Here is a 20,538-nt window from a genome sequence, read left to right on the forward strand (position 1 = left end):
GGAGGTGAAAAGAAGTGTGATAGAAATATGGTATGAGCCAAAGAATAATGTTATTTGAACTCCAACAAGGGTGAAAAGATGAACCCAAAAGTAAACAGGTATGAACCAACAAGTGAGGGCCTACAACACTTGTATCATTGTATTTGAACAACCGAAAAAAGAATGAATTAGGTGTTTGGGTTAAGGGCCAAATAGCTCTTGATTCACCATCTCCTGATTAGGGTTTTGAAGGCCAAGACAAGGCCTGGGGAAGCTCAATGAGATCATGCCTTGAGAAATTAGGGTTTGGAAGACCCTAGAGGATTGTCTGGTCACATCTTTGTTGAATTCAAGCCTTCACCATCACCATTAGGGTTTTGCATCCCCCATGCTGATGATATGTTTAGACCATGCTCTTGAGCCTTGATATCCACACAAACCCTATATTCATAAGCCTAAGTTTTTTAAATCCATGATGAATGATGCATGTGGATGAATTATGAATGTATGCAAGTGATCTCCTGATCAAGTGGTTGGATAAATAATTAAGAAAGGGGAGGTCAAATTTTGGGGTACAACAACTCTGACTTGATTTTATTTTTGCATTGTATTATTTACTCCTGCAACGTTTCCCATGCCTTTTTACCTTGGGTGTATTAATTTTGAAATTCAATGAAATATTTACCTTGGTTTTCTTGAGTATTGTTAGCTTTATAGCTTTGTGTCGGCCTTTATTTCATCATTATTGTTATTCACGATTTGTTATAGGTTTGGGCTTGCACTCTTTAATTGCAAAGTATTTATTTACTTTTAGAATTTAAGCCATACCATCATTGTTCGTCGATTATGGTGGGATATTTGTTATGAGAGTGAGATCCTTTATAGATTTGTTTTACGAAAGAAGTAGCATATTTGATTATAATGAGATGACGAAAGTGCCTCTGGGATTTTCTTGGTTTTATGTAACTCATTACATCGGTTGATATGTCGGCTATCATTTTTGTTTCCTATATTTGATCGTTATCTTTAGTGTTTGTTGTAGAAATGTACTTAATAGGCCTCATATGCGAGGTAGGAATTTGAGTTGTATAAGAATCACAAAATTATGTTAATCAAATACTCAATTGGATCTGGCATATATTTAATTCGTATAGGAATCGCAGAAATTTGTTAAGACTGTATCGAATACACAACCGGGTGTAGAGTGTGATTTTAGCCATATCGAAATCACAAAAATATGTTAAGTCCGTATCAGATGCACAATGATCTCGAAATACGCATAAGCCATATCAAAATCATATAGGTGCATTAAGTTTGAATAAAAAACATATTCATATATTTTATCTTTGTTATCCTGTTACAAGCATTCTAGCATATATATATATATATATATATATATATATATATATATTATATATAATATATATAATATATATATATATATATATATATATATATATATATATATATATATATATATATATATACACACACACACACACAAACGTGAGGGCTTGAGCATTTTTATGTAAAGAAAAATGGAATTTGGGAAAAGAGGTAGACCTGAAGTGGAAATAGAGCAATGTTGGAGCGATCGTGAGAATGGGGGAAGATTTTCATCAACCTTCAAACTTCAAGGTAAGGGGAAATTTCTTTACTCATGGTCACCTTAAGCGGTCAGGATAGTGAGGGGTCACTATCCTCTTATATCTGCATTTTCATTATCCATGGTTTGTGGCCTTGTTGGTGAGCAATGGGGTTTAGCCAAAACCCCTGAGATTACCGTTGATGAGTTGTTCTATTTGTTGTTACTGTAGTGGAAAATATGTATGAATCTGATTTATGTGTTTTGGCCAAAAAGGGTTTGGGCAAAAACCCTTTGAGACGATCGATTGTTGTATTAGTTTAATTTTGATGAATATGATATGAAAATCTATGATTACTATGAATTAAACTCCTTGACACCTTGTTGATATGTGTTTATGCCATTTTGGTTTTTTTCTAATGTATGGTACTGTTAATATGTGTTTATCGATGAGTTTTTATGCACCATTTTGGTATGTTTTTCCAAATATCATAAAATGTCAGAAATATTGTAAAACTGGGTGTTCATCAGCCCAAACACAAATTCCATAAGAATGCCTCAAAACTAAAGGGTCTGAACATAAACCCTAACCAAATCCTCACTCTGAACACGAATCCGGTGAAGCACAAAATGAAGAACACCTTGGGTGTCCATCATCCCAAACACATATTCCACACGAACGCCTCAAAATTAGAGGGTTTGAACATAAACCCTAAGCAAATCCTCACTCTAAACATGAATCTGGTGATGAAATCAACAACAAGCAAACGAAATCAAACAAAATCAAATCAAAACCTAGGCATCTAAAACCATTCTATATGAGTGAGACATTCACAATCAAACAAAATTACCTGTCGCACCTCGAAAAATGGGGATACGACTTTAAAGCGAAGCGCGATCGCACGCTCGCAATGATGGACTGAACAGAGTCGCCACCGAACTTTATTTATTCCTAAAAAGGAAAGGGGAAATATCGATAAAACCCAAGACAAAAGAAAGGATAAGATATGGTCATCGCAACCAATATCAGGGTTCGGGAGTCGATTACGCAAGGGGAAGGTATTAGCACCCCTCACGTCCGTTGTACTCAACGGGAACCATTAGGTTAGTTGTGTGCATTAATGTTAGTTGAAATGTTAGGCTTTTCAATTTATTAGGTGGGAAAGAAAGAATAGAAGAGAGAAGAAATGTTTTTGGATTTTTGGACGAAGGACTAAACCTAAGTTTTTTTATTAATGGGCCTGACAAGATTTAAAAATCCCGCTCCTACGTATCTCAAAAGAGAAATCAAGGCTTACGTAGTTCTGGGTAGAAAAATGTTTGTTTGTTGGTCGATTTTAGCGAAAGCTATATTGTATTAATCGACGAAAACATTGTTTTACCCAAAACAGATGAGGAGTGGACGCATACCACACATCGAACAGATTTATAAATCTACATTCGGAAAAGCGTCACTTATCTCGACTCAACAATCGTGGCCGAAACATTGTTTTATATCACTAAAGACAAGATACCTTTCGTTTATGAAAAAGGTTTTTGATTAATCGCACGGCGGCGAGAAAAGTGTTTGATTGGTTGGATGTATTTTGAGTGATGGCGAGAACTTGGATGAGCGAGATATACATCTCGAATCCTAGCCTCAGGAGTGCACGGTATACACCATGTTCCATTTCCATCTTTATTAAAAAAGTATTAAGGTATGAATTAGGTATTTTGAAGTTTGAAAGACGAGTACTTGTGACCTACAAGCTCTTACAGCTTGGGTCTAATACTCGGGACTACGTCTAGACATTCCACCCAGGCAGTCTGTTTCTTTCCAATATTGCTAAGAAAATGATTTGAATATTTATGAATGTTTTGGAGGGAAGACGAATATTTATGGCTTGCAAGATCTTACAGCTTGAGCCTAATATTCGGGATTACAACTGGATATTCCCTCCAGGTAATCTTTTTCTTCCAACTTTATTAAGAAGATGGTTTGAGATATTTACAGGTGTTTTGGAGAGAAGACGAATATTTATGGCTTGCAAGCTCTTACAGCTTGAGCCTAATATTCGGGATTACAACTGGATATTCCTTCCAGGTAATCTTTTTCTTCCAACTTTATTAAGAAGATGATTTTTGAATATTAAAGTGTTAAAGAGAAGACGAATATTAACGGCTTGCAAGCTCTTACAGCTTGAGCCTAATATTCGGGATTACGACTGGACATTCCATCCAGGTAACCTTTTTCTTCCAACTTTTATTTAGAGAATGATTTTGAATATTGGAGTATGAAAGAGAAGACGAATATTAACGGCTTGCAAGCTCTTACAGCTTGAGCCTAATATTCGAGATTACGACTGGACATTCCATCCAGGTAATCTTTTTCTTCACGTTTTATTTGGAAAACGATTTGAATATTAAATTAAAACAATTAAAGTACCGAGGTTTGAAATTATTGAAAGTTTAGTTGATGTTGCTTACGAGCTCATTGTAAGAAGGCCCAAGAGTAAGCCATGTGAGGAAAGCAACAAATACAAAATTATATTTTACAAAATAATCAAAAATCGAATCAAAAAGAGTAAAATCGGGATTTACACGGATTAAAATCGGGATGCGAAGATGCGAATCAAGGTCACATAACGCAAAGACGTGCAAGGCGGGTAGAAATTGAGCAACAAACAAACAAACAAACAAAAACCTATATAATGTGCTTAAAGCCGGTTTGCGCATATTGACAACAATCGAAATGTCATATGAGATTGATCAAACGCGGCGAAATACTATCAATATATCGATGAAATAATCATGGAATAACAACATGGGAACTGTTGAATCCAGAGATTGAAACTCGATGTTTAATCAATAAAATAAATTAAAGACAAACATTAAAATCAACAAGTATCGAAAAAATGAGAATAAAAATATAAAAAGAATTAAAAATAAAATAACATAAAAAATGAAATAAATAGAAAGTGGGATGTACAAGGGTCGAACCATGACCTAGTGGAAAGTCAATTGCACCCATTAATGTATAGTATGAATTTTATTAGAAAAATAGAAACATGAAGAGAAAAAAAAAATTAACAAAGACTATAAATGTAGCCTAGCAGGAATTGAACTTGGGACCTAAGCATTACAATCTAAAGCTCTTGCCACTCTACCAGATCTACTTTTCTAACTTTTATAACAGACAGAAAATATAATATAAACAATATGATGAAATAAAAAAAACCAACAAGAATCATAGTAGCAGTAATGCAGTAGCAGTAGTGCAGTAGTGCAGTAACATGTTTTTTCAAGTTTATCTTCTTCATTCTAACACAATAATGAACTATTTACAAACCACAAAAATATTTCCAAATGCAAAATGATTAATAAATTTTAATATAAAGAATAAAAAATCTAATCTTAACTAAAATTTATAATAATAATAATAATAACATATAATAATTCATAAAACATATTAGAAATAAAATAAATAATAAGATAAAAAGAAAAAGAAAAAGAAAAAAAATATTAGTTTGAGTTTCTTAACGAAATCAAATCCCAATGCCGGAAAACGAAGAAAAACAACAACTTCAAGTCGAAATCAAAATGCTCTCTCTCTCTCAACAAATATATGAAAACGACGATACAGAGTGATACAAAAATGCAAACATGGGAAAGGAACAAGAAACAAACCGGCAGAAGGCGAAGTTTGGTGGTGATTTCGTACGCGGTTTCCAGAATGGAGGGTGTTGGATTAGGAAGCTTCGGAGGTGGTTGTACGTAGTGATTTGGAGGTGGGTTAGAATGTGGTTGTATGGAAGGAGGCGGAGGTGAGCCGGTGCCTATGGTGGAGGTTTGTTAAGGTTGTATTGAAGATGCAGTTTGTTACCGTCTGAAGAAAGCAAACCATGAAAGGGAAAAAAGAGTAGGTCTTTTGAAAAGTGGAAGGAAATGTGTGAGTTGAAATAGAATAAAGTAAAAGTTTTTTTTAAAAAAAGTTGTTTCTCTCCCTCCCCAAAGAAACTTGTTCTGCGTTTTTTCCACTGCATTCAATAAGGGAGGATAGTATTAATTTATTTTATTTATTTTCGTGTGGGTCATGTGTTGGCTAATGAGACAGAAATACAATGGGTGGAATTGTGAATTGATGAGAGGTGTCAGACGAGTGTTGGAGAGAATGAGGAGGTATCCAATGTGAGTGGTCCTTTTCCATTCTCCTTTTTGTCATTTTTTCATGAGGAAAAGTTTGGATAAGATGCTCTCTGTTGCTAGCTGGCAGAGATTGTTATGAGGAGAGAAATTTTTTCAAAACTAGTGAGGACACACGTCCATTATTGAATGGGTGAGAAAAGATATTTATTTCTTTCATTTTTTTGATAAAATTAATTAAACAAATATAACTTTAAAAAAACTAATTAAAAATAAATTACACAATTAAAATTCAAACAAACATACACAATAAATTCTAAAAAAATGGCTCGATCTAAAAAAATGGCTCGATTATTTTGGCTAAAAGCGGAAATAAACGGATTAAAAATGAATAAAAATCGGGCACAAAAAATACCCAAAAAATAAATTGAATGCATTAAAATGATCAGTGTGAAATAAACTTATTGAAAAAATACAGCGTTTCTTTTAATTTTGAAATAAATTTTGACCGGTTAAAAGGCTCAGGCGGGTAAAAAGGTGATCGAAAAATTAGCCGAAAAATAAATCGAGCATACCAGATTAAACTACGCGAAACATAGATTAATAAAACTGGTGTTTGCAAGCTTGATTTAAAAAAATTCCGTCTACTGATTTGTCACACATTTGGCGATTAATTCAACCGGTTCGCCTGTAATTCCAAAAAATTATTTCGACTGATATTCTAGGCTCTATGCAATATGGAGTGCATGTTACGCTATGTATAGATGCAATAGCTATGATGAATGTGTTAAATCAGCAATTCAGGGTCAAAATCAGGGTATGACATTACTAAAGGCGAATTGGTTAACAAACAAACACTATCATTAATCAAGCAAAAATTGAAGGAAAAGAAGCCTGAAAGTACCTGAAGGGAGCTTCGCTGGCGACAACTTAAACTCCAGAGAGTTTGTAAAAGCTCAGGTATGCTTATATCTTTTATTTTATTTTTACTTTCTTATACTTCTATTCCTCATCTTCTACTATCAATCTCTTTTAATACTTTTTGTTTCTCTGTTTACTTCTCTTTGTATGATGCCACTTTTGTGTTATTGATGATGGAGTTTAGCTCAAGTTTGATTAGAGCTTCAATATGAATCTCTAACAGCTATAGAGGAGAGCTTTTATGTGAAGGTTTTGGGAGCTCATATTTTGCTTCAGAATGTGAAGATGGTGTTTTGTGGCAACTGAATATTGTAGGATAGCTTAACTTATATAGTTGTAAATTAGGTTTACGTGTAAATGTATGAGGCTTGACTCAAGTGTGTGACCCAATATATTTTGAGTGAGATTCGTGTGAGTGGCAGCATGAATTGTGTGAGGATTATGAGCTATTAAGGAGATAAGGATGAGTGTGGGATGTGAATTATTTGTGTGAAGAATTATTTTGTTGATTTTGTGGGGAATGGGAGCAAATCGTGAGTGATGTTGAGAAGGGTCCATGTTCAAGTTTTTTCTTTTGTATAATTTTTAATGTGATTATGTACTATATAACACTTGAATAATGGAATAAAATTCAGTTTGTATTATTCTTCTTTGCAATTTATTTTATCTTATTCAATTTTGAATTTTTATGGTAGTGTTATGATCATGAAAGTATGAATCTAATTTACCCTTAACTTGAACCTTTGAATGAAAATAAACTTGAATTTGAATTTTGAAAAGTTGAGTTGTAATTTGGATAAATGGAAAAGATGACGATGATGTAAACTTGTGAATGAAAATGGACTTCAAAACTCCTCTTGAATTCAAATTGATCTTTTATTTTCTTCTTTTACATATTCATTTGGTTTGTGATTCATGATGATGATGGTGATCATGAATGGAGAAGAATTAAGACACATTGAAATTAAATCCAATTTATTCGTTTTGCTTTTAAATGATATGATATGAATGGGATGAATGCCAGATACAAATTAAAATATGAAAACGGATGTTACCATCTTACATACTAAGTTTCAAACTTATTTGACTTTTTGTTGACTTTTTTCTCAATGAAACTTCTAATGCAAGAAATCCTCTATGGATGGTCCAAAAGAAAACTAAATTAAAATGACATGAATAGATGCATAATATGGTGAGCTAAGATACAATGGGATGTGATTGGAAAATGTTCACCATTTAAGTTGATTTTTTTATGCAAAATGACCTAAATGGAACAATGTTATACACATGATAAATGTGTGAAATGAGCAAAAGGGAAATTGGAATATGACACCTTCTACTGACGAAGACAAAGGTATAGCCAATTTCTCCAAACTTCACCCTCATAAGCATCCTTCTAATCACGACAACAAATCCTTTAACTCTGGGCATGGTAGAAGCAATAAAGTATATAGCTATTGTAATAAAACTGGTCACACCATTGAGGTTTTCTTCAAAAAAAACATGGATTACCTCCTTACCTCAAGGAAACAAGCAACAATCAAGCCAATCTGGTCACGGATAACTTAGAAACCAACCAATATATTGATATTGGTGGACAACAAAGTACTGCAAGGATTACTCACTTCACTGCAGACCAACACAAAGCATTGCTAGCACTTTTGCAATAATCTACCACTCTTACTTCCCTTAACATTTAACATTAAGCACTTTAAACAATAATACATGTATTTTTTCTACACCCTCTTTTTTTATCAATCTCATCCCTGGATTCTTGACACGGGGGCCACCGACCATGTGTGCCATAGTCAATCTTTATTCCAAAAATTAGTTATCATACCAAAACTTATTGTTAAACTTCCCAATGGTGCTAGTATTACCACCAATAAAGTTGGAACCATTATCTTCAATGATAACTTTTACCTTAACAATGTTTTACACATTTCAGATTTTTTCACAAATCTCATATTTATCCCTAGAAATACTAAGTCCTTAAATTATAGGGTCATGTTTAATGCTGATAATTATATCATACAGGAGATCCTCTCCAAGAGGATGATTGGTGCAATTAAACTCCACCTAGGGATATATTACTTAACCATTCTCAATCAAGTGTCCCCCTTTAAGTTTCCCAATCACACTAGTTCTTAGATTCACAATGTTAGCAATTGTAATATTTAACATTTACACCTACGACATCCCTCTAATATTGCTGCTTCTTGCATAAATAAAAAAAATTCCTTTACGTAAATTTTCTCCAACTGCTTTTTCGCGTGATTCGTGTTTTTTAGCTAAACATAAAAGGTTGTCTTTTCAAAACATTTAATCTCATGCTTCTAATGGTTTTGATCTCATTTACATGGATATACGGGGTCATACTCCATTCATTCCATGCTAAGGTTTAAATATTTACTTACCATTATTGATGATCATAGTAGATAATGTTGGATATATCTCATGCGCTTAAAATCTAAAACTTCTTCACATGTTAAATATTTTATATATCTCATTCAAACTCAATTTCATAAAACTATAAAAACTATAAGGACCGATAATGGCCTTGAGTTGTTTCTGTCAGACTTTTATGCCAAACATGGAATTCTAAATAAGACATCTTGTGTTGATACACCGCAACAAAACGACATTGTTGAGCGGAAACATCAACACCTTTTAAATGCAGTTGGATATTTGAATTTTCAATCTAATCTTCCCAAAATATGTTGGGTTGATGTCCTCATTCATGTTGTTTACTTGATAAATAGGATCCCTTCTAAGTTTTTACATCACAAATCTCCTTATTTTCTCATGCATAATACCATGTCTGACTATTCTTTGCTAAAAGTGTTTGGATGTTTAGTCTATGTCGCTACCCTTAAATATGGTAGAACTAAATTCCATTCTAGAAATAGGAAATGTATTAATTATTGGACATAAACGGGGAGTCAAATGTATTGTCCTCTTCGACCTCCAAAATCAATAAATTTTCATATAAAGAGATATTTTTTTCTACGAAAATATTTTCCCTACAACTCCAAACCTCTCACTCATAACCTTTCAACATCTCTCATTCACCATTAAATACCTCATGTTCAAAGCTTCTTCCTCCACTCTTTTATCAGATTTATTGATTCCGATTAGGGGTCATGTGATGCAACTAGAAGATCAACAACCGGATATTGCTTCTACATTGGATTATCTCTTGTATACCGGAAAAGCAAGAAACAACGCATAGGATTTAGATCTTCGTCCGAAGCGGAATATCCTGCATTTGCAAATGCAATTTGTGAAGCACAATGGTTATTATACCTTCTTCTAGACCTCAAAATTCAACACAACCAACCAATCAATTTGTTATATTCCGTGACAACCAATCAACAATACACATCGCCAAACAATCCAGTATTCCACAAACATATGAAACATGTAAAAATGAATGGTCATATTGTTCCCAAAAAAGTACAAGTCACAATTATTCACTTAATGCCTATTCAATTCTCCAAGCAAGTGGTTGATATATTCGATAAAAACCCTCCACCATGGGCCTTTTAGTTTTTTAGCTGCCAAATTCAGAATGCATAACATACATTCAAGTTTGAGGGGGTATTAGCTAATATAATATATAATTTCAATTAACTATTTTTTATTAGTTTTCACTACCTATTTAGGTACAATAGTAACGTACTTGCTAATTAATAGGAATAGTTGTTATTATCTAGGTGAATAAATACACCCCATCAGAATTGTAAATACACGTTTTTCAGATAATATAAAAAGTTTTTTCTTTTATCAAAGTTTCTTTTTCTTTCTCATGTGTATACTAAACATGAGTTAATAATACCAGTGTAGAAACAATGACATGGCATCGATAATGATGTTCTCATAGATTTGAATTTATTTATTTTTGGATTCACAACACTAATTTCTGATCAGAAATATTTGCGACGTAAACATTTTTATAACAAAAACCTATTATTTAAAAAAATATACATAAAGGAAACCTAAAATCTCGCCAACACGAGTCACATAGTTAAGCCAAAATTTAATGTATAATAATACTTATGCATGACAGATGCCACTACTCTAATTTATTTTAAAAAGTTGTTTGTAGCTGTATCTATATCAACATTCACTTTTTTAAAAGACTTTTTTGATAATCAATTTTTTAAAATTATATATTAAAATAATCATATTTTCAATCTATTTATCAAATTAACCATGTCTATAAGAGCATGTGCCACATACGCATACATGTAAAATGTGATAGCATGCGTCATTATAATTGACGCATGCATGAAAATATAGGAGCATGTGTCACTATAATTGACGAATGCAAATGTAGGAGTATGTGTTACTGTAATTGAGACATGTATGTAAAAAAAATAAAGAGTAATCACATGCATGTGTCAATGGCAGTGATGCATGCTTCTATATTTACATGCATAGTCAATTGTAGTGGTGTATCCTCCTAAATTTTATATGTATGTAACAATTGCAGTGACACTTACTCTTACATTTTACATGCATTCATCAATTATAATGACATCTAAATATAAATTGATCAATACATGCGCCATAACAAATCACGTCTCATTTTTTTATTTTAAAGTGATTATATTAATAAATATTTTAAAATTATGATTATTTTTATATTATTTAAAAAAAATTATTTAAAAAAAAATCTAACAGAGCAATTACTCATTTTAAAAAACTAAAGTAAAAAGATATCAAACTTGAAGAAAAGTCACGGGCTTGAGTTTAATGAACTACCCAGAGTAATCCGTATATATTAATTATTTATGCACCCTTTCATTTAGGGGTGTTCGTGGTTCATGAACTGAACTGAACCAAACCACATTTATAGTTCAGTTCAGTTTATAATAACCATTTTACAAATAATGCAGTTAATTGCTAAAATGGTTTCAATTCAGTTTAAAACTAGTTTATAACCGGTTTGTATTTATAAACTAGTTTATAATCAATTTGCAATTATAAACCAATTTTATAATTTGAACTGTTTCAAAATCAATTTTTTTAATTTCATAAAAAATAATTAATTTAAAAAAAATGAAAATATTTTTTTTAAAAAAACTTTTATTTATAAAAATTATTTAAAAAATTTTTTTTGAAAAAAAATCTGAATAGATATTTTAAAAATTTCATGCAAAAAAAAAATTTTAAAAAATATTTTAATTTTAATTTTTCGGGGAAAAAAATTCAGAATAAATTTTTTTCGAATTTTATTTTCGGAAAAATAAAAAAAAATTATTTTATTTTTATATTTCATAAAATTTGGGAAAAATTTCACTATAAAAATAATTTTATTCTGAAATTTTTAGTTTTCAAAAAAAAATTTTTTCAGAATTTTTTTATTTTGGAAAACAATAATTTTTTTATTTTTTTGAAAAAAAAATTATTTCAAATTAAATTATATTTTTTTAATGAATAAAAAAATTATTTTCAGAAAAAAATTATTTTTTATTTTATGGAATACAAAATATTTATTTTCAGATTTTTTTCTAAAAAAACTATATTTTTTTTATAATTTTATTTTTAATTTTTAATAAAATATTTTTAATTTTTCATAATTATAAATATTTTTAATTTCTATTTTTTTTCACTCTCAATAATTTTTCTTTTTTTTATTAAAAAAATTATAACTAAAGCAGTTTATAAAAGAAAATTAGTTATGAACCGGTTTTAAACTGAATTATAATTGGTTAATTTAAATGGTTCAGTTCAGTAACCATTCAAGTGGTTTAGTTATTTTATGGTGCAATGCAATTCAGTTTAGACATATAATTTGGTTAACCATATTTTTGCACACCTTTCATTGTTGCCTCGCACGTTACATTCCAAAGAGGGATAGATTCTCCAATAGATTAGATCAATATTCTATCACTAGTTAAGATACCATAATATTATTATTATATATTAAACTTTATATGAAACAACTTTATTTACCCATGCGTGGGTCCATTTTGTAACGAGGATTCGATGAAGGGAAAAGGCCACTTTATCTTGGCATTGCATGCCTTTTCACACATAGTTTAAAATTGTTAATTCGTTTAATAAAAAGTTAAGAGATCAAAAGAGAATCTCCCTATTGGATTTTACTTTTGTATTTCCTATGAGAATATTTTAGAAATTTTTACAAAAATAACTCACTTTTTAAAGTAAATTCTCAAAATATCTTTGGTTTTAATTTTTTTTTCAAACTACCCCACTTTTAAGAGGAGTCGTCAATTGAATTGGAGACTCCTCTTAAAAATTGAATGGAGGCGCTAATTGAATTGGCTAGGGCAGGTGCTCTAGCCAATTGGATTGGCGCCCCTGTGTAGGACTTAAGAGGAGGCGTCAATTCAATTGGAGCCTCAGTGTAAAATGCAATTTTTGTGTTATAAATAGATGCGTTGTGTGAGCCATTGTTCCACATCTCAATTAATCATTTGACAATCATGTTTGGTGTTCGTCGCCGATACGGAAAGGTGATTTATGCGAGAGACAAACCTCAGATGCTGATGATGTTCTTGAACATCACTATGTTCGATCAACTGAAAAGGGAGTTGGTTCGTTGGTTAGATGAGAAAATACCAGAACGGGAAAAATTAAAAGTATTGAGAGACTCGACAGTATCTTTGGTTGGGTGTGAATGAAGACTGATAAGGATGCTAGGGAAATGATGTTCGATCGAGATGACATCAATTTGATTGTTGTAATCAGTTAGAAATATTTCTATTTTCAGATAGCTTATTTTGTACTGATGTTTGTTGTGAACCTCGTTGTAACAAAAACTTAATGATATATAATGATTGAAGGTTACAGAAATACAATGTTACAAAAAGCTTAAGACCCAGATGATGCTCCTCGATTGGGACAGTTGTTCTTGTTGTGTCCTGGTTGACGACAGATACTACATAATCTTATCATTTTATCTGTGGAATCCATCTCTGCCCTGATACGTGTGCTGTTTGGCCTTCCTTTTTTCTTTCTACGCATCTCGTCGTTGTGTCAAACTATATCACCTTCATATGGAGGTCAGTATTCCTCCATTGGTAGTACCGAGAAGCTTTGATTATATACATTCATGATAGTGACGGTCTTGTACACATCAGATAATGTTGGTGTAAGCCCTAGAGGCCAATACTTTTGGTACTTGTATCGAATTATTTGTTAATAATAAAAGGCTTTTTCTTTATTATGTTTGTTTAATAAAGTCCCTAAAATAGCTAGTCCGTTTAATGTATCAAGTATGACTTAATAATGAGATCACATTAAACATAAGGACACTATTCTTAAAGTATCCGTAGTCAAGCTTTATTGTGAAGTGGGATAACATTAAAGCATGAAGACTATTATGTTTATAGATTGATGATCACATCTAATGGATCATGGATAAAGAGTTATCAAGTCTTAAACATAGGTATGAATATTAAGAGTAATATTTATACTGGATTGACCCGCTATAAGAATACTATATAGAATGTTATGCAAAGTGTCATAAGTTATTCTCATGGTGATAATGGTGTATACCACCCTTTGATCTGAAACCACTATGGACCCTAGATGTAGAGTCGAGTGCCTTATTGCTGATCAAATCTTATCCGTAATTGGATGACCATAAAGACAGTTGATGGGTACTCCACGAAGCATGCTAAGGGACATGAGTGACCTAGATGGAATTTGCTCATCCTGCGTAACAGGATAAATGTCTATGGGCCCAATATTGAACTGGACAAAGATGACACGGTCTATGCCTTGTGTTCAATATAGACATAAGGGCAAAAGGGTAATTATACACATAATTATTATCACAAAAGGATTTGTCAGATCACATGACATTTTCGTGTCTTGGGTAGCAATGATGTGTTGCTAGATACCGCTCACTGTTTATTATGTTAAATACGTGATTAATGAGAGATAGAGTAACTAAGGAACACCGTGAGGTACGGTGCACTTAAGTGAGTTGTAGAACATCGTAAGGTACGGTGTACTTAAGTAGAATACGAAATATGGTAAGGTATCATGGGCTTAAGTGATTTTGACATATTATAAGATATGGGCCACATACACTTAAGTGAGATTTTTAGCTTGCAGCCCACACAATGGTTCTATAAATAGAACCCTTGTGCAGAAGCATTCATTACGGTTGCATTATTTTCGTTCTCTCTCTCTCTCTCTCTCTCTCTCTCTCACTCACTCACTCACTCAAAGCCTTCATTCGTACCAGCTAGCACTGAGATTGAAGGAATCCGTTCGTGTGGACTGAGTAGAGACGTTGTCATCGTTCAATGTTCGTGATCTCTCTGTAGATCTGCATCAAAGGTTTTAATCGTCACAAGAGATCTGCACCAAAGGTTTCAACCGTCACAAGAGGTAACTATTCTATCACTGATCATGACCATTCGAAAGGATCTCTAAAGGAGAAATTTTAAATTCCGTTGCGTTTTGGATTGCCCTTCTCCTTCATATAAATGGTTGTAAGCGTCTTGACGAGTATAAGCGCATGCTGCAATGACATGGGAGCAAGGAATGCGGAAGGCCTGAAATTTTCCATAATCGCACCAACTTCTGTTTAGTCTAACAGCATAGGCTAAATTTGGTCTCCCCTCGTTGTGATCCATTATTTCCTGGACGCTGAAATTTTGCCTATGACGGTCAAAGACTGTTACAGCGTGTGTGCTAGCTTTGATGCTCTCCTCTTTCATGACCTTCATGCAACACTCACTGAATACTTGCCCGGACATTAACACCGCACTCCATCTTTCACCTCTGGTTGCGAACGTAGAAGCCAACCTATAATAGGTCGATCTTACCAAGGCGGTTATCGACAGATTTCGAATTCCTTTGAATACCCCGTTCATGCATTCCACAAGGTCTGTTGTCATTTGGCCCCATCAACAACCTCCGTCAAATTCCCTTGTCCACTGCTCTACTGGTATGTTATTTAGCCATCTCTCTGCGTCTTTATTAGACAGTGTAATTTCATCACGATAATATTGAAGTGACGGCTGAGTTAGAGCATACCCAGCATTCACCATCTTCTTGCGAAGATTCTTATCTTTTATAGCACGCATGAAGTTTTGTGAAATGTGTCTGATGCAATAGACATGGGTAGAAGGAGGATCATGCCATCTGTTGTCATGGTTGTTGTAGGCACTCTCAATGGCAGCATGTCTATCAGAAATCAAACAGAGATTGGCTTGTGGAGCCACATGCGTTCTGAGATGTCGAAGAAAGAAACCCCATCCACCAGCCGTTTAACCTTCAACAAGAGTAAAGGAAATGGGAAAGACATTGGTGTTTCCGTCTTGTGCAACCGTCATGAGCAAAGTACCCTTGTATTTGTCGTATAACCAAGTGCCATCAATTTGAATAATAGGTTTGCAAAATGCGAAACCTTTGATGCACGGGTCAAATGCCCAAAGAGACGATGAAAGATTCTATTACCTGTAGCACAGGTTCCGTCTGGCATCATCGCTGGTAATGTCTCCATAATTGCCACAGTTCCTGGGACATATGTTTTTAGTGCCCATAAAAACCGTGGAAATTCCTTGTATGAATCCTCCCAGTTGCCGAAAACTTGTTCAACAACCTTTTTCCTCGCAATCCAGGATTTCTTGTAAGATGGAGTATAATTATATGTTGTTCTGATATGGGATATAATTATACTCACCTTCACGGATGAGTATTTATTAACCAATGGCAGAATGTCTTGACATATCAACGTTGCGCTTAGTTTGCGGTGATCTTGTTCAACATTAGTTGCAATGCAACTGTGAGGTGGGTCTATTGAAGCAATCTCCCAAGAGTCGTTTTTCTTTTTGTAAGACGCAGCCAAATGAAACTTACAAAGCATGTTACAATATTCGATAACATACCTTCTAGAATCAGTGTGTTTCACTGTAAAATCAACAGAGTTGTTCATGTGGAATTTTTTTATAGCTAGAACACATTCTTCTTTGGTACGAAACATGTCTCCCACCTTTAATTCGCCTTCAGATCTCGGATACGGATTATAGAAAACACTATTGGATGTTTCATCGTCGTGCAGATCCATATTTGTCATATGTTGAGGCGGAATGTAGACATGACTAGGAGGTATTGGTGGTGGTTGATCATCATATTCAATGTCATTGTTCAGCATGTGATCAACTTGTATCTCGGTCTCCTCTTCTTCTTCATCAACGACATCCACTTCTGCTTCTCCTTCTGGGTTGACGTCATCTGACCATTGTGGATCAAATTCACCAGATTCATCCTGACTGGTTATTTGTGACTGCTGAGATGGTATACATGGTTGAAGAGTAATGTACAACTCAATACAGTTGCAGCCTGAATGTTCATGACTAACAAACATGTATTCAACATCTTCATCGTCTCGTACCTTTAGGGGGAAAAACTTGCATTAACTATTCTCAAAAAATATTGGATTTTGATATGTGATCTTTGACATAATACCTGATCCTATACAGGATTGTATTTTTTTTTCAAATACAAGAAGATTGCATTTCTCTTGATCGTGAGTCTAATGGTATTAATGTTTCGAAAACAAAAACCATACAACTCAGACTTGTATGTTCCACTGTTGCAGTGAACGTTGACAATGTATTTTGGTAAAGATGACATTGTGCAGATGAAAACTATTTTCTTGCTGCAGACGAATGTGAGTGAAGTGTCTTGGATGTTGATAGTAAGACACTTAAATAGAGGAGTGAAGTGTCTCACATGCTAGCTAGTTCGGAGTGACGTGTCGTACATGCAAGCTACTCCGAAATGATGTGTCAACCATGCAAGCTACTCCGAAATGATGTGTCAACCATGCAAGTTACTCCGAAATGATGTGTCAACCATGCAAGCTATTAAGAAGTGACATGTTCAGCATGCAAGAGAGAGGACAACCACGTGTCAGACATGCAGACACACAGTCCAAATGAATTGGCGTCCCCATTCATTCCTTGCACATGGGCGTCAATCCATTTGGCGACACCTTGTCAAAGCATGTATTCAGACCTCAAAACCAAGCAATCAAACCTAGGTCTTGCATGCATGTCCCTATGGAGGCGCCAATTTGAATGGCGACCCCTCTTAAAGGTTGTACATGGTCGCCAATTCAAGTGGAGATACCATGCAAGCACAACTTTTCATGCTCCCATCCATTTGCCTATAAATACATCCACTCCATCAATACTTCTTCCACACCATCACTCTCACTACTTCTACAATACTTCTTCTACAATTTCATCTGCAACAACTTCTTGTAGTTTCATCTACACCAACCCCCGACAAAATGTTTATCCTTACAATGGGCGAGTCACATAGAGGAACGGTTGCAAACATCGTAACATATGTAAGTTTTTTCTTTTGTTAACTTTTTATCTTTCATCTTCACCAACCCCCTTTTATTTTAACATACCAACTTAGTCAAGTTTTTTGTTCTTTATTTTATAGGATGTATCAAGGTTCCAAACTCGGGTCCACGAATATTTCCATATGGACCCGATGATTCAACCTTATGTTGAACTCGCCGGTTTTGGTCATATAAGCAAGATTTTGTCTTGGTCCGTAGATAACAAATTCATTCTAGCTTTATGCGAAAGATGGAGACCAGAGACACACACATTTTGGTTCCCAACCGGTGAGTGTACCGTGACGTTAGAAGACGTCTACATGCTTTTGGGACTGCCCATTGAAGGTAAGGCTGTTAATGATAAAACCAACTATGCAAATTCAATTTGCATGGATCTCTTGGAGACTGATTTGTTAGATGATAACGCAAGAGGCCAAGGTATACTACTTTCACGCCTTAAGTAGTACTATAATAGTTTATACTTAGATGAGCATTCTATCGAAGATGTTCGAATAATAAAAACTAGGTGTTACATTATGATGTTAATTGGCTCGTTTTTATTTCCCGAAGGTAGTGGTTCTAGCATGCATATTATGTATTTACCTTTACTTAGACATATAGATAGAATAGGAAGTTACAGTTGGGGATCTGTTTGTCTAGCCTATCTCTATATCTCCTTGTGTAAAAACTCACACAAAGACACATCTACATTTTCTGGATGTGCTGTTTTGCTACAAGCATGGGGTTGGTCAAGACTACCGTCCCTAGCACCAGTCAACAACAACCCTTTCACATTTCCGTATGCACAAAAGTAAGTTGTTTAAATTGCTATATCTTTAGTTACTTCTTTAAAGATTATTATCTCTAACTAATATTTTTTGACTTTTTTGTGTAGATGGTTTGCACTTGGTATGAGTTACAATAGATATCCAAGACACTGTATTACTCAGTATCGCAACCTGTTGGATCACCTTCAACCGACAGACATAAGGAAAATAACTTAATAATTTCGTTATATTTTGTTAACTTCTTCTACCTAGATTATAATCCTATCTTCTTTCACATTTCAGTTCATTTGGCGTCCATACCTTAATTTGGATCATGACCATCAGGTCAACGCTGAAGACACAACCGTATGGACTGCATGCACACCGATAATACGGTTCACAAATGTGGAGATGCACAACAGTGATCGTGTGAAGCTGCAGTTCGGTATGCCCCAAAACATCCCAGATCCCCCGGTTAGCATAGGAGAATGGCATTTGCGCAAAGTTAATGACCAATGGAACTTCAATCCATGGCAAAGCTTCGCAAGATCAGAGTGTCGCAAATGGAAGCACCGTCATGACCATGTGTTAACTGACACAGTCATGCCAACTGAAGAAAAACCAAGTCGTACTTATATGGCTTGGTATAGATCGGTTGGTTTTCAGTTCATCGTCGAGGATATGTACTTGTACGACCCACACCAAATGACTTACACACCTGACACCTCAACATAAAACCCCCAACAACAGTGTCAGACCGGATACACACAACCCCCTGTCCGTCAAACGTTCCGTTCAACCAACACACAAACATACAACCAAAACATACCATACATCCAACCCCAATACCAAGAGCATACCCCATACCACCACCAACAAATTGACCATCAACCTGAGACTCAAAATCGCTTCGCACCCACCCCATTACCCTACCAAAGTCGCCTAAGCCAGAACGCCTAACGATCATTCAACACCAACCGCCCCTCCTCTTACCATAGCCAAGAAGCCCAAACCTCACAAAACCAAAACATCCAACAACCTTATCTCTACCAAACACCCCAACAACCTTTCCAACCTTTCCTCGACGCATCGTTCACATCCATGTCTCCCTTCAACCGTCCCGGTCGCCCATCAATGAGTCATCCACAACCCAACTTCTCTGGCATGGGTCATGAGCTCAGCTACGGCGGTACACCATCGATGCATACTGAAGACTATGCCGACTTATCTGACTACCTCAACAGGCCTTCTCCTGTAGTTGGAAGTGACGCTCCTGGCCCCTCAGATGCTCAAACATCGGTACCGAATCATCAACGTGGGTTAGGGTCACGAGTTAGGGTAGCTAGAGCATGTGAGACCGGAAGTCTGTTAGGTGATCCCGGTCATCACCATTAGGTTTCTTTGTGTAAACGACAATTTTTATTAATATCAATTGATCATATATCAAATTTATCTATCACGTATACCATTTAACCAAAAAAATTGCATTTTACACTAAGGCTCCAATTGAATTGGCGCCTCCTCTTAAGTCCTACACAGGGGCGTCAATCCAATTGGCGCCTCCATTCAATTTTTAAGAGGAGTCTCCAATTCAATTGGCGACTCCTCCTAAAAGTGTGGTAGTTGGGGAATTTTTTTGAAATCAGGGGTATTTTGGGATTTTCCTTTAAAAATGGGTTATTTTTGTAAAAAAATCGATATTTTATTGTTTGTATCTTTTTCTTTTTGTTAACTATTTAGAGTGTGACTTTTAACCCTTCTTGATTGCAAGTAGGGATTCGAGGTTCATCAATTGCACTCAAACCATACTAAGCAGT

General features: G+C 34.5%; 2 long non-coding RNA genes across 2 annotated transcripts; one reads left to right on the forward strand and one right to left on the reverse strand.

Annotated features, from left to right (window-relative positions):
- Window positions 1-2,781: 2,781 nt before the first annotated feature.
- LOC127126301 (uncharacterized) lies at window positions 2,782-5,952 on the reverse strand. The gene is made up of 2 exons (XR_007804947.1): window positions 4,031-5,952; window positions 2,782-3,790 (listed from the first exon to the last, which is right to left on the reverse strand). It is a non-coding gene; the product is annotated as an uncharacterized LOC127126301 (long non-coding RNA).
- A 545-nt stretch (window positions 5,953-6,497) lies between these two features.
- LOC127129071 (uncharacterized) lies at window positions 6,498-7,251 on the forward strand. Its single transcript, XR_007806141.1, has 2 exons — window positions 6,498-6,646; window positions 6,792-7,251. It is a non-coding gene; the product is annotated as an uncharacterized LOC127129071 (long non-coding RNA).
- The last annotated feature ends 13,287 nt before the right edge of the window (window positions 7,252-20,538 follow it).

Source organism: Lathyrus oleraceus, chromosome 3, assembly GCF_024323335.1.
Source record: "Lathyrus oleraceus cultivar Zhongwan6 chromosome 3, CAAS_Psat_ZW6_1.0, whole genome shotgun sequence".
NCBI lineage: Eukaryota > Viridiplantae > Streptophyta > Magnoliopsida > Fabales > Fabaceae > Lathyrus > Lathyrus oleraceus.